The sequence below is a fragment of the Pinus tabuliformis genome, chromosome 3_1, assembly GCF_031772625.1.
Source record: "Pinus tabuliformis cultivar Carrire ecotype Pingquan chromosome 3_1, CPIR1, whole genome shotgun sequence".
Classification (NCBI taxonomy): domain Eukaryota; kingdom Viridiplantae; phylum Streptophyta; class Pinopsida; order Pinales; family Pinaceae; genus Pinus; species Pinus tabuliformis.
This window is the reverse complement of record NC_142301.1, coordinates 961,734,710-961,760,348: the sequence shown is the minus strand read 5'-3', so window position 1 is coordinate 961,760,348 and position 25,639 is coordinate 961,734,710.

Sequence of the window (25,639 nt, the reverse complement as noted above, 5' to 3'; positions counted from 1 at the left end):
AGCAGTGTTTGTTTTATACTCATGGATCCAGTCTGAAAATTGATGAAACGTGGTCCCTGTAGGAAAAAAGGTTGTAGCCTTCTGTAGGGTCAGCACCTACGTACTAGTAAATGGATCGGCTAGTACAAGAGCTGAGGGGGTTGTAGCTCCCTTCCAAAAGTAGTTGGAAAACGAGAGAGGGTTGTAGCCTCTGCAGGTTGTAGCCTGTGTACTGGTATAAGGCTGCACCAATACAAAAAATTGTAAACTAAAGATTCTTATTAAAGAAAGAAAGAGACGACTTGCAGCAGGTGGTTTTCACCCACATTGGGTTTCCACCTTATATCATGGTGTTCATGTGTGTGGCTTTTATGTGATGATCTGTTCTGTTATACTGCATCTATTTACTGTCAATGTGGTTAATAATGTTCTGATGCTTTTACTGAAGATAAGCTAACTGAATCATAAGATTTCTGGATATACGCCAGTTGCTTTAGACACAGTAGCGTGTACACGCTGGTTCACTTAACTGAAGTAGCGTATATGTTTCTGAGCATGAAATTTGAAAAGTATTATTGATCTAATAATACTGATTCACCCCCCCCCCTCTCAGTATTATTTCCAACACATGCTACAATGAATGGCATCCAAACATCAGCTAGGCTACAAGGGTTGACATCAATGCCAACATGAGCTAGCTGCCATCATGAACCAATGCGAAAATCATCTAGCTAGATCTATGCACACTATAATTCCAACAATTAGTTTAAAATGTTAATTTTGATAATGGTTAGTTTAATTTTTTCACGTTTATTATTTTAAATTTTATGTATATTTATGAGTGTTCAATTTTTTTTCCTTATATGTAAGTTACAAAAAATAGTATCACATAATTTAATATAATTGTGATTATTTTTAAAACTACCATTTTATTAAGGATTCACCGTAGCTTTAATCTAAAAAAATCCTAGTTTCAATGGTATAAGAACATGAAGAATCTCTCATGAAAATGAAGCATACGAAACAAACTAAATATAGTTCAAGGTTGAATGAAAAATTTAGATCCATACATAAAAAATATATGTCATTAATATTTAAGAGATTTTGCTAAGAGATTTTGCTAAGGTTTCTTTAATGGCAATTTGGTGAGTAAACTGTTACTGAGAACATAACATATCGGGAACAATACTTTTCATAGGTGAGAAATTGTTTTGTCAGGAATCAATCCTACTGAACTTAAATATTTACAACCAACCATTTAAATTTAGTCCAATTAAATTATATATATATATATATAATTAAAATTCTATTCAAAATTTTCTTTTCCGTATACTTATGGAGGTTTTAATATATTTTCGCCACTCTAAAAGACATAAATATTACCCACTACATTTTTTATTGGTTGTAAAATACATAGATATTACACACTCCAAGGAAAACACTCCTGAGATATGAATGTTTTCCTTGATATAACAAGTAAGGGTAATGGATTAGGATTATGTTCCCTATTGGCCTATGCTCTTGACTTTACAAATTACAATTAAAGATGAAAATGCATCAAAGCATTGAGGCAAAGCACATCGGCAAGGTACCTATCAATGTAATTGATGCTCATAAATGACGTGATTTCTGTAGGACTGAGTTCATATGACCATGGACCTGTAACCTCTTTTGGTTTCACATGCTCCATCTCAACAACATTTATATTGCCCATAATGCATGATCATACATATCTAGAAATAATGAAAAGAGGAGTGTTAGAATGAGATATGGGATTTTGATTACCTGTGCACGCATGCTTGCTTTTGTTGGTGCGCTAATGAAAACAATGATGTTAGAATGAGATATATGGGACTTTGATTGCCTGCACGTGCATGCTTACTTTTGGTGGTACCAATATAGAAATGGCTTAGTCATATCTATTAGACCATTCAAGTTATCCTATCCTTGTGGAAGAATAATGTAAGCCATGTAAGTGTAAGAATAAAATGTTGTGGTTCCCATGCCTCGCGAACAAATATTAATCCATTTATTTTTAAGTTGCATTGCAAAAAAACTATGCTTGTGTCATCGAATAGAGAAGATATTTCTTGAGCTATAAATGCTCGATTATGTAAAGGAATGGCATGAAAATCACATCTCTACAATCAGTACATTATTATTTTCATGCATCTAAGAAATGGAAAATACAATCAGTAATGTGGATGATTGTATTTGTTTTACCTGAAAGATAGATTTTCCATTTCCACATACAAAATATGTTTTAATAAATTGGTGTGCTAATACTTGATAAATATGCACTTATAAAACACATAAAAATTAGTTGAAATCCTCACCGCCACAAATTGATCTTCCAAAAAGATTCTTTGGCTGTCAATTGAAACCATTCTTTAGTTGTATATTAAAGGAAAATTAAACTATTATTTACCCGTAGAGTGAAACAAAACTATAAACATTAATTATATTTTGTAATTAACACTTGGTAACCTATCAAGTGGTTTTTGACACTGATAAATTGTTGAAGCTCCTTCAATTTAATCCATTGGATTGTGTATAAAATGAAATATAATATGCCACAATTAAATCTTAGCCATTAATAATTTCATAATTCATAAATAATAAAAATTCATTCACCCATATTCCAATATATACCACATCTATCAACATAATAATATTAAAGATAATAAAATAAGAGATGATTTTGTTTTCTTAAAGAAAGGAAACTACTCATTTTTATTGTATTTTTCTCCTAACTCTTTATAGGCTTACTCAAATTTCAAGTGTAGACTCCCATTGGATGTGGAATTAAATTCCACGTCTAATGAGTACCCACTCTATATACTTTTGAGTCGACCCACATCAAAAAATTGAAAAGACATAAAAAAAGTGTGTTCGACATGTTTTTTTTTCTTTTTTTTTTCTATGTGGGTCTACTCAAGAGTATGTGGAGTGGGTACTCTTTGGTTGTGGAATTTAATTTTGAATCCATTGGGAATCTACACTTGAAATTTGAATAAGCCTATAATGATTTAAGACAAAAATACAATTAAAAAAGTAGCTTCCATTTTTTACATCCAACATATTCACACCTAGTGATGATATCATCGTATTGAATCCTATTTTTTCTTTTAAACTTAAATTTGGTAGTACATTTTTTGTTTTGAGGCTCGTGTTTTACCTCAAAATTCCCTAATGATTAAAAGAATGAAAAAATCACTCACCTTAACTCATTTTAAATGTAAACAGTGAAGACTTAAGCCTTATTTTAAGGACATAGGTCCAACTTCCACTTTTGGTCGTAGCAATGCCTCTAAACCCATCCCTTTGGGAAATACTTCCTAAAGGTACTTAACTCATCCCTTTGTGAAATACTCCCTAATGGTGCTTGGAATACAACTCAAAGGTGAAAAACCACACAAAGAGTGCATGTGTTATGGTTGAGGCCTTGTTCTAAATGCTTGAGGCCTAGAAGATTCATTTGTGCATGTTAGTTCCTTGTGTTCCCTTTTAACCATGGTCTATGTCTATAGACCTATCACTACTTCACAAAACAATTAATATTAGTCATATTCCACATAGAGGAAAAAAATCTGATAGAAATATCCTATGTATATTTTCAATGCATCTAAGACAACGTTTCAGGAAAATAAATTTTGTTAAGTACTCAATGGCCATTGTTATTATTGAAAACATCATAATTTCCCTTTGTAAAATTCTCATAATTGAAATATTTTAAGAGAGAGAGTGTCTAATGGATTGTGGGTGCTTATGAGGGTGAAAAAGCCTAATAAGCATCATTTAGGGCATACGACCATTGTTTTCCTTCTCTAACCTTGGTTAGACCTCAAGATCCATTTTTGGTTCATAGGAAATGTATTCATGGCCCCCATAGCACCCTTGGAAGTGATTGATAAACTACAAAAGCAAGATGTGGTAGTTTGAGGTCCCATCCATGGCACTTCCTTTTTCGGAGCAATGTGTTTAGGTTTGGATGCTCTTGTTTTACTCCCTTAACTATAGTTAAGGACCTACGACCCATTTAGAATTCCCAATACATTGCGATGCTGCCCATGTGATTTATAAAATACCATGTATAATCCACATGAATATTTCATAATAGAAAATAATGAAATATTTTGAAATGTCTTATTATATCATGGTTTACTTAGATTCTAGATTTAGTGTTACTAGATTACCATGTGAAATAATAATGACATTGATACTGAAATGAAGGATATAAAAAATATCATGCCATCCATACAATGAACACAATATGTTCCCTTGAAAGTCACATTATAATAAAGACCTAGTTAGAAGGTCGGGCCCATGCTCCTTTCCTTCTTCTAAGTTATGAAATGAAAATCCAAAGAAAAGGGTCCTCAATATGAAGTTACCGTGGACACTATAGAAAATATGGTTATTACATGATATTATACTTCCTACATTGTTCTTCAATATCTCTCTCCTAGATAAAATACTAAAATATGGAATAATAAACTAATGTAAAAATAAATGGAACCTATTCTATTCTTAATGACCTAAAAATTAACATAGTCTGATAGTTATGTATGGTTATAGTTTTATTTTTGCATGCCTCAATGCCTAATTAATGTTATGGTTTTGAAACCTTTAGAATATTTTTAAATTCCATATAATACTAGATCCAATATGTAGACAAAAATATCTATTGTGGAATGCACTCAATACTATCATGGTTAAGATGATAGGTCTAATTATGAGAAGCATAAATTTCACGTACAAACTCTAACTGATTTAAAATTCATGTCATTAGAAATACATCAGCATAGAAGAATTTTTAGAGGTTAAGAGCCAGGATTGCAAAGTTTGTATCCCCAAAAATTCCATTTAAGGACTCAAATCGGCTCAAGATAGTTTTGAATCCCAAATAACCAAATCCAAACTTATGTCAAAAAAAGACCATATAGCTATTAATTCCATTTTTTCCGCTTATATAATATCAAAACACAGATAAGTTATATAGATCACGCATCCCATTTATGTAGGATTTTGGCCCACAAAAGTATTTTTTAGAGGAAGTGATGAAAATTTTCCTCTATCTCCTCCACAGAGTACCATTTGGCCTTACCTAGAATTTTTCCTTTCAACGTAGGAGTTCATGTTACCCTTGTTCGGTTTTTTTGTACATCTTCTATAAAATAATATCTTCTCCTAACTCTAAATAGAAGCCTTTATTCTTAATTCATTTATTATGGGTAAGATTTTCTCATTAGCTTCTTGGCCAAATATGGAGGGTTTGAAGGGTTTTACATTATCCACGTTCAACATTGAGTAAATGCACATATATGGAGATATAATAAGTTTATAACATTATCACCTACATTCTCCTACACCAAATGGACCATAAAATAGAGCATTGATCTTCTAACTATTGGAATTATGGCTTTGATTTTGTTCTTGATGGAAACCTATACTAATGTCAACCTATCTATGATTCTATCATAGTATGTCTACATGAAGAACATTAGTTGCAGTGTGTGAGTGAAGTGTCAAATGTGATTGATGTTTAATGTGTCAACGTCTAGTGCAAAATGTGGGATATGTTAGTGTACGTTTAATTAATAACGACATGTCATCATGGATTACAAGAACATGTGGCAGAAGTTTTAAGGTGTTTTGACAGTATAGGAGGTGTCTTTCCCTAGCCTAACCCCTAACCACATGGAGGGAAGCTTAGAAGTGCTGCCAGAAGCCCTCAATCACACATAAAATTCTCTGCAAGTGTGTAAACAACTGAGAATGTCATCCCTTATGGGAGCAACTAGGCCTATATGTTGTGAATAATAAAAACTAAGCATGCAACTAGGGTTTTGTCGATGGATTTATGTGTGCCCAGATGGAATTGAGTGATTAAAATTATTACCTTAGTGTGTGTGCCCATGGTCTTTCAAATCTAATAGTTTTTGGTTGAGGTATTGGAGGATCAGAAATGTTATAAAAGGAGTTCGATCCAAATTTTTTATATGTGACTTTGATGAGATGTTTGCAATATATTTTGAACAAGTGCACACAAATAAATATGGAGGATCATATATGTTCATCAACGGTAGGTGTAAAGGAGATATTATGAACGATCAATGAATTTCTTACACCAAGAGATACATAGGAATGTTTCTTGTAAGCTATAGTTTTGATGCATTATCACCTAACATGTTTGCAACAGAATGTTTGGAGGTCAAAATGATATGCATTAAATGTTAGATCTATCTCATGTAATTACATTGATCATATTTTACGTGTGGAAAGTTTTATATATAAATCAAAGTATGTATGTTTTGAAGTGCCTTATATGAAATCAATGGTACAACATTGCGACTGTAGGGTCTACAAGTTAATGAACAAGTTAAAAATGTTTGTTTCTATATATTTTCATTAGATCCATATTAATAGGTGTCCTTCTTTAGAATTGTATTATGATTATTGGATAAACTCTCATATACATTTGTTAGCCTTAGCAACAATGAAATTCATTGATAAGTATGTGTGGATCTGAATGATAGTGACTTATAATTTTCCCTAATAGTGTATGAAAACATTATTTTGGCAAAATTTTGTTAGACAAAGACCAATGAGATGTTTTTTGATGAGATTAGTAGAGAGCCATTGTTGAATTTTTGTCTTATATGGAATTCTCACAGTTTGAAAAGTGTTTATTCAGTCCATGGCATTGGTTGGTAATTTGGAGATTGTTCTCATTATAGATTTATTGCTAACTATGTTGCAAGGTTTTATAATTAGTCTGCAGTGATTTTTGAATGAGTCTTGCAGAGACAGAGAGAAGGGTTTGTTGTATTCCCTTTTATATGGAAAGAGATATACATATCAGAACGAGGATGTTGTATCCTTAGTATGCAGATATATCTATTTGTATATGGACAAAAATATAAATAAAAGATTGATATGTTTGTCTCACCAAAAGGTTTTTGAATGAGTTGATTGTGTATAGATATATAATGTCTATAGTATGCAATGACAATATATTGCGTATCCTAATCACTTGGACTAGAAGGATTTATTCCTACTATTGATATCCAGTCACTTGGCTTTTATTCTGGCAGAGGATGATCTTCTTTAGATTGATTACAATGAATATATATGCTTCAATGAATGATGACAAAAATAACATAACACCTTGTATAAAAAAAAATGGTGAATGATTGATTTTAATTATATAATGAGTGTAATGTGACATTGAACTATATTTGTCAATCTATGATTGTGTCGACTCATGTTGCAAAGAATGAGTTTTTGCAGAGACCCTTGAGGATGTGTGCATGGTTCTTGATTATGATATAATGCTATTGTTTAATCTCTTATTATCTTTATGTGACATATTATGCAATGAACATAAATATAAGTAATTTTGTTAGATTATATTGGTTTGGTTGATGAAACTTATATGTTTTACTTCATGATCATTTGGGCTATGAGATGGTTGAACAAGTTGATAAGCTAAAGGTTGAAAATTGATTATGCTACAATGACAAAATTTTGATAGTGATCCTTTATGAACTTAATATGTTTCTTCTTCCTCTTCTTCATTATGGTGATATGATCTACTTGGGAATTATATTTGTTCTTCTTGATACATTATGATGACTTGTGAAGTATATGAAGTATGGATTGATTAGTCATATTTGGAAGCGACAAATTGAATGATTTCATGACTTGGTTGTGAGCATCGCACCTGGCATAGGGTAATTTGCATTTCATGGATGCATATTTTGAATGAAAGTATTGATAGTAGTGTTGAGAGGGTTTAATTGGCATATATAGTTTCAGTCATTGATTTTCTTGAGTGATCTAGTGATTGGGATGTTTGTACTTAGATTTGGCATTCAATGATTGGTATTGGTTTTCATGTATTTAATTGCAATTCACTATTTATATTGAATAGTGATTAGTTTTATTCTTTATTCAATGGTTTGATCATTCAGTGACTCAATTGGTTTAAAATTATTTAGTGATTCAATATTCAGTGACTCAATATATTCAGTGATTTAGTTGGTATATTGGTTTGATCATATTGCAGGCTGTGGACGTAGTTTAAAAATTGATGAAAGGTGGCTTCTAAGTTTTGATGGTTAATTGAGATAGATGGATCTAGTGTGGAAGATTGTGAAACACGGTCCACATAGGTGTTTAGGGTTGGATCCTTTAGTGAGGGAGTCAGAGCTTCCTTCCTATTTTAGCTACTAAACATGTTGAGGGTGTAGGAGCCTCCATCTACTAGCACCTAGTAAGCTTGATCAGGGGGTTGTAGCTCCTTTCCAGTGGGTGTTAAAGAATGAGTGGAGTTAGGATCCTCCTATAGGTAGGAATTTTGTGCTAGAAAGAGTATTTTCTAGTACAATACTAAGATTTATTGACATTTTTTCTTTATAATATAAGAAGAAGACTAAATGATAACAACGATGGTTTTCTCCCACATTGGATTTCCACCTAAAATCTTGGTGTTCCTATGTATCTTATGATTATTTGTCAATGTTCCCGAGATTCTATGGTTTACATGTTTTATGATTAATGTTTATCATAATAATATATATATATCTATCTATCTATCTATATATCTATATATATATATATATATATATATATATATATATATATATATATATATATATATATATATATATATATATATATATATATGACATAATGATGGGAATAAATTATATATTAGGTACATTGAAAATAAAAAGTACAATCCAAGTAAAGGTTTAATTGGGCACGAAACAATGATTCACTCCCCCCCACCAAGTACTTCTAAAAATTGGTATCAAATAAGGTCTCTCTAGTAGAAGCTTAACCACTTCACAGTGGATCAGGGACAATGGGAAGGAAGCACAAGAAGAAGGAAACGCAAAGGAAGAGGTCAGGCTAGGAAAGTAGTGAAAGTGATGTATTCGACGTCATGGAAAAATCTACATTGAAAGATATAAGAAAATATTCAAATTTAGGAGCACAAGATTTTTTGTTTATCAAGAATGAGGAAGATAATGATCAAGAATCATTAGGCATTGGATCTTTTTCTAATTCTAGATTGTTTCCTTGTAAATGTAGTGATGATGATAGTAAATCAACTAAAGTTTCTATTGTGGGTAGAAGTAAAGTAATCATTTTGCAAAGAAACCAGATTAAAAAATAATGGCCTTAGAAGCAAAGATTAAAATGATCACAATTGAAAAAAGAGACCATCAAAAGTTATTACAATTGTCTGATGAAAATGACATTTCCTACAAAGAAGAAATTATCAAGTTAAAGACTTAGCTAAAACAAGGAAGAAAAATTAGAGAATTAATGAGGAAGTAGTATAGGAAAAAGGAAGATCAATGTCAAATACTGGAGGATGAAGTAACTTCATTGAGAGATGAACTTGGAAAGAAGGTGGCTAAATAAATTCGATCAAATAAGGAGCTTAAAGGAAGAGCCAATTATTGTGAAGGACTTGAAGAAGAAATTATCTCTCTGAAATCTCATCTTCGAAAGTTAAACAAATGATAGGACGAAATACTTGAAGTATTTAAAGGACAATAAAATGAGCTTAAAGAATAAATCAACAAGGTAAGAGCTCAATTGGAAAAGATAAGAGGAGAAAAAGAAGTTGAGGTAAGCATGCTAGAAGTTAAGTTAGCAAAAAATAATAATTAATTAATATTTAAAGATAACTCTAATATATTGGATAATATTCGTAGCAGTCTAAGGTCTCTCTCCATTAAATATGGTCCTAGCTTTCATGAAACTAGAAAATGAGAATGCAAATCACAAACCTGTGTAGAAAAATTTGAGACTAATAAAACAAATTGTAGAGGACATAATAAAGAATTTAAAAGTCTACCAAAACTGACAACGAAGAAAAGTGAATTTTCAAAGAAATGATTTGCTCTGAATAATAGAATCAACAATTGACTCTCAACTTTGATCAATGATTCAGAATGTTTTTTAGTCATAAATATGGACATATTGCGGCTAATTGTAAAAATATATTCACAAGAAGATCACCATCTCCCAGGTACTCAAGTTTCTTTAAAGGGTAAATTATTTTACATGCAATATACATGGTCACAAAGCTTTTGATTACAATAAGAGAAATATGAAGTAGAAATATTATGATTCTCTTGGCCCCTTATTTAGTCATGTTAGGTGTCATAAATGCAACAAGTTTGGAAATGTAGAAAAATAATGTAGGAATGAGACAATGAACTCATACAAACAACAAAAAATGCACACATACAAGAAAATTGTTGGATCCACTAGAACTCCTCATATTAAGAAGAAAGAGTAATAAAAAGTAAGCTTTGGACCTTATCTATGCACGTTTGAAGAATAATGTCAATGGTACATTGATAACAAATGCTTTCATCACATGTCTTCAAATAAGGAAAAAATTATCTCTATTAATAAAAACAAGAGTGCTAAGATTATTCTTGGAAAATTATTTTATCTATAAAGCTACTAGGAATGGGTAATGTCGATTCTGATGTTAATAATAGAGAAGAAATTAATGTATTATTGATAGAAAGGATAAAGAAAAACATTCTAAATGTATGCCAAAAAGATGATAAAGGGAATGCAGTTATATTTACACCAATTGGATGTAAGATTATAAAAGAGGATTATAACAAAAGGCTATAGAAATGTAGATAAATTATATGTACTAAAGAGAATTACATGTAGAAATAACAGTTCTAGCTCCTCTTCTTTAGATTCTGAGTAAAGAAAATAGAACCCGCTGTATTTTTTTATATCCGTTGTTATTTCTCAAAGGACTATAGAAGTTCATATGGAGCAATAAGGTCCACATGATCTGTGACACATGATCTAAGGAGAGGCCTTGCATTTATGATTTCATATGTTCTTTTTGTTAATGAATTTTTCTACTACTGTTGCATCTATGATAAACATGATAAGATATGACATGGTTAGGGACAACTACTCATTAGCTTCCAATAACCCATTATTGGCATTATGGTTGTGACTATATATATATATATATATTGTGATCAAAATTGGTATCAGAATCAGTTGGCACATGTTCAAGGGGGGCATTTCTTATGCTTCAAATGGTTCATATCGACACTACTTATCAAATATGATCTATGATGTGATCATTGTTTCTATATGCCATGGTTGATGTTGATCTATGATGAGCTTATATTTTTTGTTGACCAGTCTTCTTGCGTCTATTATTGTTGATTTGAATCACATTTCATGAGGAGGAAATTACATGCTTATATGCGTTGATGCTATAGATGTTGATATATGTTATACTTCATGGACATGTTTATTTCATAATTTCATATCATGATTGATTGACATACTACTTCACACATGATGCTTCACATGTTATTTTTGATAGATATCTTGATGATAGTGGTCTCGTGATGCTACATGTTGATGGATGATGGCCATATTTCCTTGGGAGATGAATGGTTGTGTTAATTATTCTTATGAATGTAATCATTATTGGTTCACTAACCCTTATACCTTCATTGCATATACAATCCTGTATATGCTTAGGAGAGCTTGGTTATTTGAGTTCTTTTTTTTTCACATCAAAATAATAGACTTATAATGTTTCATATGACAGGGGGTGTTCTTCTCGAGGTTAACTTCAGCCATTTACAGTTGATGTCAAAGAGGGAGAGAGACTTGGTGTTTTGCAGAAGGTTTACATTGAGTCCAAATGGGGATATTATTGGAATTATGGCTCTAGTGTTGTCCTTGATTGCAGCCTATACTAATGTCAACCTATCTATTATTCTATCACAATATGTCTACTTGGAGAAAAACAATTGTAGTGTAGCAGTGATGATCCAAGTGGATATTGGTGGCCACCCACCTATTCCACTTGGACCCCCACCACTGTTTCCTACAATTTTTAAGTTTCCTTAATTGTAGCACAACTTATTTTTGGTAGTTTTTCAGGTCGTGAACTTCTCGAGCCATTTTGAGGCCCTAAATGATGTTTTTTTAGAAAATGGGTAAATGTGCAACTTCACCCCAGAATTGGAGCTGAAAGTTATAGTTCTCTGATAGATATTTCTAACGAGGTATTGTACTCAACAAATGGAGATCATATTCTAAAGTTACGGCCCCGAGAAGTTGATGTACCAATTTACCTAGACGGGGCCCATAGTTTTGGCGCTTCATCTCCTAGGGTTAGGTATTTTGATGTTTATGGTTTTCCATAATTTCTCAATAGTGAATAGGCCTTCGAGCCTCATTGTAACACAATTTAGAGGCATTTTGCTACCACATCACTTCTTAAAGATAATATGCCATCGCCCGAGCTAATTTATTTCCATTTTATTTGTAAGCATATTTTAGTTCTTTGATATTAAAGAAATGAAGTGTTACTTCTACTCTGTCTCTGTATTTGTGGTTATATCTGTATTTTGTTTTATTCTTGTTTAAGTTCAGATCAATGGTATCAGAGGGGTCTGCTCTTTCTCTATTTTTCTCTGCATGTCCCTAATGAGGTTGAGGTATAAGGAGTTAGGGCTTGAACTGGTTGAATCCTTGCAAAACCAGCCTCACAAATCCCAACAACCTCCCATGGCGAAAGAAAAGAAAGACGGGAGAGCAGGATATTCTTTCAAAATATTGCTCAAAGATTCCCTCAAGCAAAAGAGGCAGGTAGCGATGGACAAGTTTTCCTAGATCCTTCGAAGGCTACCCGTAGGTGACACATATTCTCCTAGTAGCCATTGTGGGAGCGCCACTCCCTTTAATGTACAAGTTAACTTTGGCATCCTCGTATTTGAAGGTGAGATAGATGCGGATCTCATGGATAAATAGTTAAGTATGCTAGAATGATATTTATCAGTTCATGGCTTTTACAACCGGGAAAATGTTACTTTTAACAATGTAAACTTTGAAACAGGAACTGTGTCGATTATCCATTCTTTTGTGGTAGCAATGAAATGAACCAATTTTGAAAAGTGTTGATTAAGAATGTATATATATATATATATATATATATATATATACATATACATATACATATACATATACATATACATATACATATACATATACATATACATATACATATACATATACATATACATATATATACATATATATATATATATATATATATATATACACATTCTTAAGCAACACTTTTCAAAATTGGTTCATTTCTTTTCTACCTCAAAAGAATGGATAATCGATATATATATATATATATATATATATATATATATATATATATATATTCACACTTTAAGTTTTCTTATGTATCAATTATGAACAATTTTGTTTTAAATGTTAATGATTTTCATGCTTATTTTGAAAAACGTTGATGAGGCATCAACACTTTTTTTTCGAGGGCTTATATTTGACACTTCAAATTTTCTATGTCCTAAGTATACACAATTTTTCTTTAAATGTTGATTATTTAATAATGTTTCAAATAGTATAATTCTCAACGAAAAAATTAAAAATATTGAGAAAATAAAAACTAAAAAAATAAAAATTAAAACACAAAAATTAAAAATAATAATAATAATAATAAGTATATAAAAATATGTATTAAAAAATAACGAAATTGAAAAACATTGCAAAAAGGAAAATATAAAATAATATATAAAAAAAAGACAAAAAGAAAAACAAACACATAAATGCAAAATATATATATATATATATATAAACATGACCAAAAAATAAAAATACAAATTTAAGATGTTGAGAAAAATAAAAACTAACACAAACAAACAAAAGCATTAAAAAAATAATAACAAGAGAATAAAATTATATATTAAAATATAAACAAATTAAAAACATGGCAAAAAATAAACAAATATAAAAAATGACAAACAAAAGACATAAAAATGTAAGAAAACACAAAATAAACATATAAATGATAAAAAATTAAAAAATATATTTTTAAGAAAAACAAAAAAATTTAAAGAAAAAGTTTAAAAAATACAAAAAAAAATTCGAAAAGATACAAAATTTAAGAAAAAAATGATATGAGATAGTTAAAAGATAAAGAGAAATAAAAGAAACATTAAAAAAATAAAAATCTTTAGTTCTAATTAAAACTAAAAAAAATGAAAACTATTAAATTAAAATTTAATTAAAAAAAAATTAAACATAAAATAAAACAAGAAAATAAAAATAAAAATAAAAAAATCTGGTCGAACAGGCTGGAGGGTCGATTCTGAGAATTGGCTCTCCAACCCCTGGGCCCATTGGGCCGCGGTGGGTGGAGGTCGATTCTGCGGATGACCTCTAGGGCCCGTGGGCTGCGGGGGTGCAGGGTAGGGGCACTGCATGCAGCCTCCTCCCCTGTACCCCCACAAGCGCAATGGGCACAGGAGGGTGTCGGCCTACACCCACCTGGGCCTGTTGGGCCACGAGGGTGGGGGAGGAGGCGCATTCCACATAACGCCCTCCCCCGCCACCCTTGTAGCCCAATAGGCCCAGGGGCTAGAGGGTAGAATCTCAAAATCGACAATCCAACCTCTAGGCCCATTAGGCCATATTTTTTTTTGTTTTCATTTTATTTATATTTATATTTTTATTTCTTAATTTTATGTTTAAAGTTCTTTTTTTTTATTGAAATTTAATTTAATCATTTTGAAATTTTTTTAGTTTTTATTATATTTTAAGATTTTTATTTATTTATTTATTTATTTTTTTTAATTATCTAATATCGTTTTTATTTATTATTTTGGTTTTTTTTTCCTTAAATTTTGTATCTTTTTGAAATATTTTTTGTATTTTTTAAACATATTTTTAATTTTTTTTTTATCATTTATAAGTTTATTTTGTGTTTTTTTTTACATTTTTATGTTTTTTTTGGGTCAATTTTTATATATTTGTTTATTTTTCTTGCCATGTTTTTAATTTGTTTATATTTTAATAAATAATTTAATTCTCTTCTTATTAATTTTTTGTTTGTTTGTTTTAGTTCTTATTTTTCTCAAAAGTTTAATTTTTTTTTTTTTAGTGATGGTTTTTTTTGTGTTTATATATATATATATATATATATATATATATTACATTGTCGGTTAATTATTTTGTATATATATATATATATATATATATATATAGATATATATATAGATATAGATATAGATATATATTATTTTATATTTCTTTTTTTGCTATGTTTTCAAATTTTATTATGTTTTAATATATATTTTTATTTACTTATTATTATTATTTTTTTTTTTTGTGTTTTTTTTGTTTCTTTAGTTTTTATTTTTATCAATGTTTTAATATTTTAAATTTTCTTGTTTGGAATAGACTACTTGAAAAATGCTTTTAATTCCATGGTTGAAAATTTGTCAAAATTTTAAGAGTTTTTCTGAGTCATGATATTTTATATTTAACACCATGGATGAAAATTGTTGGAATTTTAAGGCTTTTTAGAGACATGATATTTTATCTTTAACGTCATGCCTCGAAATCATTCGAATTTTAACGTTTTTCAGAGTCATGATATTTTATCCTTGACATCATTACTAAAAAATGTTGAAAATTTACCTAAAAGAAAGGCATTATTAACATCAATGTTTTTTCTTCTTCTCCTTTTTTTTCATGGTGTCTTTTGCACAAAAAAAATTGGTTTTTATTGGCTTTTACTACCTGCCATTTTTTAAAAATGTTGAAAATTTACCCCTCCCCGCTTGCCCGCCGCCCCCACCTACCCCTCGCCCCCGCCTGCCCGGGAAAAAAGCTTGATTTCATCATCAACATTTTTCATTTTTGGGTTGTTTTTCATTTTTTTCACTAGAGGTCTCGTTTTGAGTTTACAGTTCCCATTTCAAAGTTTACATTGTTTTTTGCACTCCCCAAAGCTGGCCCCCATGTCAAGGACTAGTGGGAAACCTATTGTTAGAAGAGGGACGAGAGTTAACCTCACCATTCTCAGTCGCACCCAATTGGAATTCTTTTTGAGACACCATCAAGGAGTAGTATTACCCTATCGGAACCTATGAAGATAAATACCCTCACTATTCTCAGTCGCACCCACTTGGAATTATTTCTGAGACGCTATCAAGGAGTAGTATTACCCTGTTGGAATCTATGAAGATGAACACATAAAGTGGACCACACCGTGTCATGGAAGGGACTAAGACATTCTAGAGTTCACAAATATTTTTCATACCGTTTGCATGAAGTTTGGTATCAAGGATTCTAATTGACATTTGGTAATCAAGTTCTGTAATTGTTTGCACAAGTACATCTAGGATGAGATGGATTTTTTGTACATCCCCTCTCTTGATGCTATCTATCGATATGCAGTCAAGATCGAGCAGAAATTTGAAAATAAGAAGCGATATTTTGGATATGTGAATCTGAAGCAAGGGAAACACACCCTTAAGCCGTAGAACAAAGGAAAAATATAAGGCACAGAAACTAGGACAACCCATGAAGCTGGAAGTAAAGATAAACACTAGGAAGACAAAGAAGGTCACGGGGAAATGCTGTGCATTCCATAAGAGCCCCACTAACAACACAAGTGAGGGTCAGGTGAAGAAGCCACTAGTGGCCGAGATGAAGGCTTTTGAATCAGATGTATTTTTTGACTCTCAGTCAGAACTCAACCAGCTAAATGACTAAGGGAATAAGATTATTGATGCAGAGCACGGTGCCATGATTGCCGCCATATAGATCCAAAAGAATGATCTCAAAGCTCCAGAGGAGGGGGAACACATCTTCCACTCCAAGATGTGGGTGAAGGGTTCTTCGCTGCATTTGATTGTCGGCGAGAGCCAAAAGAACCTCATTTCAGTAGAGGTCAGGAAGTAGCTAGGCCTACGTACAAAAACACACCCGTAGGTGTACACCATCGGGTGGCTTCACCAAGGGTGAGATCTTTGCGTCAGTTAAAAGTTTCGCCTTCCCTCCAACATCAAACCCTTCGCAGATGACGTACTGTGTGATGTTGCTCCTGTTGAAGTTTATGATGTCTTATTAGGACAACCATACTTGTGGAAACAACATGTTGTGTATGAATCTAGGCCCCACACTATTATTATTACTTTTGGCAATAAGTTGTATAGGATACTGAAGGTAGTGTCAGTTACCACCATCTCTTTGATCAATATGAAAAAATGTAGTAAGATCATTTCGTAGACTGGGAAAATTGTTCTCCTTATGATTCGCCCTCAGGGCAAGAAGAATATTGTGGCCACAACCTACAAACACAGCTCCTCCACATAGGAGCAACATATGGACAAGGTCGTGGAGGAGTACAGGGACATCTTCACCTCACCCATAAGGGTACCTTTACACTATTAGGTCAAGCATTCCATTGATCTGATCCCAGATGAGTCATAGCCCAATGGACCAATCTATTGACTCTTTGGTTTGGAGAATGATGAAATCAAGAGGCAGATTCAGGAGTTTTTATCCAAATGGCACATCAGTCCAAGTTCATCACCCTGTGGGAGCTTGAACGTGTTGGCACAAAAGAAGGATGGGGCCTGGAGACTCTGTATTGACTATCAAGCACTAAACAAGATCACTATTCAGAATATGTATCTAATCCCATGGATTGATGAGCTTCTAGACCAGCTCAAGGGGGCCAAATATTTCGGCAAGATTGATCTGAAGTATGGGTATCACCAGGTACCAATCCGACTCTCCAATGTGTGAAATACTACCTTCAAATCTAGGGAGGGACTTTTCAAATGGCTGATCATGCCTTTCAGGTTTACAAATTCCCTTGAAACCTTCATGAGGCTGATGGATGACATCTTGCGACCCTTCACCAACACATTCGTGGTGGTGTTTTTAGATGACATCTTGATATTCATCTAGATTTGGGAAGACCACCTCCACCATATTTGAAAGGTCCTCCAAACTCTACAACAACAGAAGTTGTGTCCCAATTTGGAAAAATGCACTCTTGTTATGACCCGGGTTCAATATATAGGGTACATCACTAATGAGCATGGTGTGCATGTCTACCTAGCTAAGATACAAGTCATTCAGGATTAGATATCCCCTACCACTCTAATGGAGCTCTACAACTTTCTGGGTCTTACCAATTTCTACCACAAGTTCGTGTTGGGGTTCTCTATAATCACTTGGCCTTTGATTCAATTCACCAAGGGCAGAGCAAAAGAAAATTATTTTGGTTTGAATCTAAACAGAAGGAATTTTCTAAGTTGAAGCATTTTTTATGCTCTCAACGAGTGCTCACATTACCAGACCTGCAACAACCACTTGAGATCGAGATGGATGCCTTCGACTATGCTATTTGTGCAGTTCTTACTCAGCAGGTGCATCCAATGGCATATCACAGTGAGACACTTTCAAACACAATTCGAAAGTATCCCACCTATGACAAAGAGATTTATTACATGGTGCAGGCCTAACGACAATTGAAGCATTACATTTTCGAGGAGGAAAAGATCGTCCACATAGATAACCGACCCCTATAGTTCATACAGACACAAGGGAAGTTGCAGAATGACTTCCATCTAAAATTATCCACATACATGAAAAAATTCCATTTGAACATTAAGTACAAGAAGGGCAACACCAATAATGTTGCAAACTACCTCAATCGATCGTTGGTCATGGCGTTGACCACTATGCTCAACTCTTGTGGGAATGAGACTTTGGGGTGGATGCATCTTTACAAGAGTGATCCAGAATTTGGCAACACATACCTGACTCTCCTAGATGGAAAACAAGTTCCAAAATTTAACCTCTAGGATACACTTTTATGTTATCTATGAAAACTATGTGTTCTTTCAAGAGAGCGTGCGAAGATGATTTGGGAGGCACACTATATTTGGGTCACAGGAAACTTTGGAGTAGAGAAGAAAATGGTGGTGTTGTAGAAGTATTTTTATTGGTTGAACCTTCAATAGGATGTTGGGAACTACATCAAATCCTTCACTGCCTATGCTATTTCCAAATCGACCATCAAGATGTAAGGCCTATATACTCCTCTGCCTACTACTAGTCAACCTTGGGAATTCATCTCCATGGATTACATGTTGGGCCTCCCTTCTAGCAAGCATGGCAATGACTGTGTTTTCATGTTCATTGATAGCTTCTCTAAGATGGTCATTCTGGTAGCATGCAATAAGACTATCACAAAAGAAGCTACTGCTAAGCTATTCTTTGAACGAGTATGGGCACACTTTGGGATCCCACAGTGCATTATCTCAGACCAGGGAAGTTGGTTCCTAGGTATATTATGGTCAAGTCTCTGTTTCATGTTGGATAACAAGCTCACTAAGTGCACGACCTTCCACCCCCAAATTGATGGCCAAACAGAGGTCATCAACAAGGTGATCGTACACATTGTTTGCATATACAACTTAAAGAATCCACACACATGGGATGAAATCCCGCCCCTATGTTGAGAACAACTGCAACAAATCTATCCATAGCTCAACTGTACACAACTGCTTTTAGGTGGGGTTGGGATTCTAGCCACTGTGTCCCATTGATGTGGCCATAGCATTTGCAGCTACTCAGGCAAATTTGGCCCATGTCCATTCCAAAGCTAACAGGGCTAATAGATTCATTGAGCGCATCTAGCACATCTGCAACTGGTCCATGACATATTCAACAAAGCCAATGATAAGTATAAGCAGTGACATCATGAACATTGAGTACCACACAAGTTCCAAGTGGGTGAAAACATTTTCTACATTTGCAGAAGGAGCACCTCATTGGGTCCCATCGTAAGATTTGACCTCTTTGATATGGGTCATATACCATTACTAAGGATGTAGGGGACAATGCTTTCAAGCTCAAAATTCCACTGTTCCTTGGCCTACACCTAGTGTTCAATGTGGACCACCTTCAACCATATTTTCCACTATTACAGGACACATCCGACATTGCAAAAAAACTCACACCAATAGAGTTAAACCTAGACTACATGGAATAGGCCACAACTGATCGGATCATGGACACAAATATCAAGAATAATCAGGAAAATAATATTGAAATGTATTAGGTTGTCAAAGTTGGTCAACTCCTGCACCAAGGTGACTGGATCACTAGGGACCAAGTTCAGCAAAAGTTTTCCCATCTCATGGAGACACTCAACGCAATTGGGACCATTTCTTCCTAACAGGGGAGGATTGATCCAGGTGGATATTTGTGGTCACCCACCTATTCCAATTGGACCCCCACCACTATTTCTTTCAGACTTTTAGTTTGCTTAATTGTAGCATAGTTTACTATTTTTGAAATTTTTTGGATCCTCAACTTCTAGGGCCGTTTCAAGGCCTGAAACGATGTTTTTTTGGAAAAAGAGAAAATATTTAGCTTTCACTAATGTTTGCAGCTGAAATTTGTATTCCTTAGATATATATTTCTAACAAGGTATTTTACATGTCAAATGGAGATCGTATGCGAAAGTTACGACCCCGAGAAGTTGATTTATGAATTTACCCAAACAAGGCCCACAATTTTGGTGCTTCATCTCCTAGGGTTAGGTTATTGGATGTTTAGGGTTTTCCATTACTTATCAATAATAAATAGGGCTTTGATCCTCATTGTAACCATGTTCAGAGGCATGTATCCACCACATCTCTTCTCAGAGATAAACTACCATCACCCGAGCCAATTTATTTTCGTTATGTTTGTAAGCATATTTAAGTTCTTTGATATTAAGGAAATGAAGTGTTATTTCTTTTGCATCTTTGTATTTGTGGTTATATATGTATTTTATTGTGTTCTTGTTTAAGTTCAGATCAAGTGAAGTGTCAAATGTGTTTGGTGTTTAATGTTTCAACCTCTAGTCTAGAATGTACGATATTCCAATGCATAATCAAGTCATAAGAAAATGTCATCATGGTTATTTGTTTGAATGGTTTAGTTACAGGAATAAGTGGTAGAAACTTGGAGATGTTTTGACGATAGAGGAGGTTCTTTTCCTTATACTTAGCCCAAATCATATGGCCGGGAGCTTATCGGTGTGGATAGAAGTCCTCATCCATACGTAAAGTGGTATGTGAGTGCAACTATAGTTGAGATTGTCATGCCTTGTGGGAGAGGCTATGCCTGTAGGATACAAAAATTAAAACCCAGACACGCAACTAGGGTTTTCTCCATGGATTTGTGTGTGCCCAAATGGAATTGAATTGGTTAAAGTATTTTCTTAGTTTGTGCTCCCATGATATTTGAAATCTAATAATTTCTATCTGAGGTATTGAATTACCACAAATGCTATAAAATGAGATCGATCCAAATCTTTTATGTGTCACTCGATGAGATGTTTTTCAATTTACTTTGAAAATTTGTGCACAAAGGAACATGGAGGATCATATCTATTTCTCAATGATAGATCTGAAGGATACCTTGTAAAGGATAAATGAATTTCTTACATAATGTGTAATTTGCAAGAGTTATACACAAGAACGTTTCATGTAAGTTATAAAGCTGATACATTTTAGTCAAACATGTTTATTGTAGAAGGATTGGAGGTGAAAAGGATATGTATTAAACGTTAGATATATGTCATATAATTAAATTGATCCTATGTTATTTCTAGAAAGTTTTATGCAGAAATTAGTGTAAGGATTTTTTGAAATATCTTAAGAGAAATCAATGGTAGAACATTGTTACTCCGGGGTCTAGAAGTTAATGAACAAGTTCAAGGTGTTAGGTACTATATGTTTTGGTTAGATCTAGATAAACGGGTGACCTCTATTGTAATTCTATTATGAGTACAACAAACGTTATCATCTACACTTGTTAGCTTTAGCAACAATGAAATTTTCTAATAAATATGTCTCGATCTGATGTACAATGACTTATAATTTCCCCTAACAGTGTATGCAAAAAATATTTTGGTAGAGTTTTGTTAGACAAAGACCAAGGAGATGTTTCGTGATGAGATCAATAGAGAGTCATGGTTTTTTTTTTATCTTACAAGTAATGCTCACAATTTGCAAAATGTTTATTAAGTCTATGACATTCGTTAGTCATTTGGACATTGTTTTCATTATAGAGTTATTGCTAACTATGTTGAAAGGTTTTGTAATCAGTTTGTGGTGATTTTTGAATTAGTCTTGCAGAGACAGAGATAAGGGTTTGGTGTATTACATTTTTTATGGATAGGAATATACACATTAGAATGAGGATTTTGTATCCTTAGTATGAAAAGATCTATGTTTGTGTATGGGTGAATATTTGGATAAAATATTTTTATGTTTGTCTCACAAGATCATTTTTAGATCAATTGGTTATACAGAGATTTATAATTTCTATAGTATGCAGTGAAAATATATTGTTTTTCCTAATCACTAGGGCTAGAAGGATTTCTTCCTAGTAATGATATGTGGTGAATCTTATTCTCGTAGAGGTTGGTCCTCTTTAGATTGATTATATTTAATATATATGCTTCAGTGAATGATGAAAGAGCTATAATAACACCTTGTAGTAAAAAATGGTTAATAATTGATTCTACTTAGACAGTGAAGGTGATGTGACATTGAAATATATTGGTATCTCTATTCTTATGTTGATTGATGTTGCAGAGGAGTGTTTTCAGATACTTTTGAGGATGTGTGCATGGTTCTTGATGGGCATATAATGTTATTTCTTGACCTATTCTTATCATTATGTGACCTCTTATTTAGAGAACATAAATTTAATTTGTTTGGTTAAATTCCATTAGTTTGGTTGATGTGAGTTGTATGTTATACTTCATGATCATTTGAGATATAAGATGGTTGAATTAATTTGATAAGATAAAGGTTGAAAAATGATTATGCTTCAATGACAGAATTTGGATAGTGATCCTTTATGAACTTAAAATGTTGTTTCTTACTCTTGTTCATTATGGTGATATGATCTAGTTGGGAAATTCATTTTTTCTTCTTGACACATGATGATGACTTTTTAATTATATGAAGTATGGTTTGAATATTCAAATTATGATGTGACAACTTGAATTATTTGATGAATTGGTTGTGAGAATGGGACTTCGAATTTGGTAGTTGACACTTCATGGATGAATATTTGGCATGACAATATTGACAATAGTGCTGAGAGGGTTTACTTGGCATATAGGGGTTGAGTGATATATTTTCTTCAGTGATCCAGTGATTGGGATGTTTTTATTTAGATTTGGAATTTAGTGATTAGTATTAGTTGTAGTGTATTCTATTGTGATTCATTATTGGTATTTAGTCATTGGTCTGCTTTAGTATTAAGTGGTTTGATGTTTCACTAAATGATCTAGGAGGATCCTAAAAATGCTTAAAATTTCATGGTCTTAGATGTTCTAGAAAATAGCGTGAAACTAAAGAGCTTCTCTTGGTGAATATGGCAGTATCTTCGGTTTCACAATTGGCCTCCGGATGAAGGAGAAAGTGCCCATTGAAGTTTATGACAAATAGGTGAAAATGGGGCCTTGCTGGCCAAGTTGAATTCACAGAGTTGACAAGTGGCAGGTGGTCGAAATAGGTCAAGTTTAGCATGAGGATCGAACTCATAACCTCCTGTCTAGTCTATACACATGGAGGCTATTAAGTTTATACCTAGTGCATTAATATGTGTAAGTAAATGGTATAAACAAATATATAATAACCATGTTCAAAGGCACATATGAAGGTGGAGAAAATATGATGCTGGTTCAAAATTATTAAACTTTAAAACAATGCATTGTATTAGAACTATGGTGCAGCGGAGATCAAACCTAAGTTTAAAACCAAATGTCATGTCATTCGACCTTGGATATTGGGAAACAAATAAACATGGCGGAGATACCAAAAGGTGCTAAAATGTTATGATAGTCAACCATGGGTTAGAGTTTTTGTCATGACTGTCGAGGAGTATGTCACCACCAAAGCATCAGATGGGTCACATGGCCATGGGTGGCCATACACTCCACCACTATGGTTATAGTTTGTTTATGCAGATTTCACCAACATTATGTATTTAATACAGTTGTTATCATATTACACTAAGGTGTGGGGGTATTCAGTCCAATCTTGGTTCAACATATATATATTGATTAAATCTTTTTAAAAATTATGCGCCAAGTGTTATATGGTTAGACCACATGTGCCATGTATTAAAAATGAAATGTGTCATATGTAATATGTTACACCTATTGCACAAAGTTGGTAAGCCATATGAGAAGGTTGAAACTATAGCACAGGGATATAACATATATGTAAAATTGTAATTGCACCATGATATATTATTACGCCTAAAACATAGCCACTTACCATGCATAGCTTGGGAGGTCCGAGGGTTTGACCCTGGAACCTCCCTAAGGCTTTATAAAATGTTTGCCAATACACCACAACAATGGGCAGTTGTACAATGAAGTTCTGGAACCTGTTTTGTTTGTGCTTGCAAATGTTCTTTTGAGCATAACTTGGCCATCCTTGGGCATTTTTAAGAACAGAGAGTGGAGTTGGAGAGAAAAGATAGAGGCCTTCATTCTGGTAGTAACTAGCAGTTCCTTCATTCATAGTTCAGTTGGTGAAATTCTATGTAAAGAGCCTTTTTGGAGCATTCCTAATATAATGGACACCCATTGGAACCAGACCCAGAGACGTAATCTAGGAGGGACGAACTTCGTCATCAATGTTTGTTGTGTTTTCATCTTTTATTGTTGTTGTTAATTCTTATTTTCAGTTATCAAAGTTTATGTTTAAGGAATAACAACAACTCAATTTCCCTCATTCATTCACATAAATCCAACCTTAGTTAATGTTGGTGAAATTGCGCAAATAATCAATCCTCTAGATTTCATATCATATTTTGGTACTAGAGCAAGGTTGATCATGTTTAAGTAGGATATTTTCCAATGTGAATGTTGACTAGATCTAGGTCGCAACGTGGAGAAGGGAAACTTGAAGAGTTAAATCGAGAGATTGGAAAGAAGAAAGTCTCACAAAAGATGGAAGGTTCAAATGAAGGAGAAGCTCCTGAGACAAAGAGGGGAGAAATTTCAGCAGATGTTCCTTAATATGAAAATGATGATTGAAAAAATTTATGAAGTCAAGAATACTAGAGATGCAAATTCCTCTTCTAAAGGCACGAAAGTGAAAAAGGGCAAGGAAAACGCTGATGGTAATGAACCTCCTTCTCCTCCATCTTCATATTCTTCTTCTTCATCTTTTGATCATTCAAGTTTAGATTTAGATTCTAAATCAAAGAAGAAACATAAGAAATCTCCTTTTCTAAAGCTTGATGTTAAGTTTGAACTGCTCATATATGCTGGTGAAATGAATCGTGAAAAGTTAGATAACTAGATTAAACAACTTGAAGTGTTTTGTAGAATTCAGAATATTATTGACGATTCTGTGAAAATTCAGTTACCTACACATATAATGAGGGGTACAGTCTTGATCTGGTGGAAGATTAAAACCCAATCAGATTTAAGTAATAAAGGTAAAATCATCTCCTCGTGATCTAATTTTATTAAAGCTCTTAAAAATAAGTTCTATCCTTTAGGATATATGTAACAAAATGTAAGATTGCTAGCATTTGAGGTAAGGTAGAGGACAAAGTGTGCAAGAGTTTACAAAGGAAGAAGGAAGAAGGAATTATCACTTAACATTCCATTAAACACATCAGAAAATTTGTTAAAGTATATTGGAAGTTTGCATTCTTATTTGCAACATACATTTCTTATCTTTAATCCAACTGACTTTGATGAAGT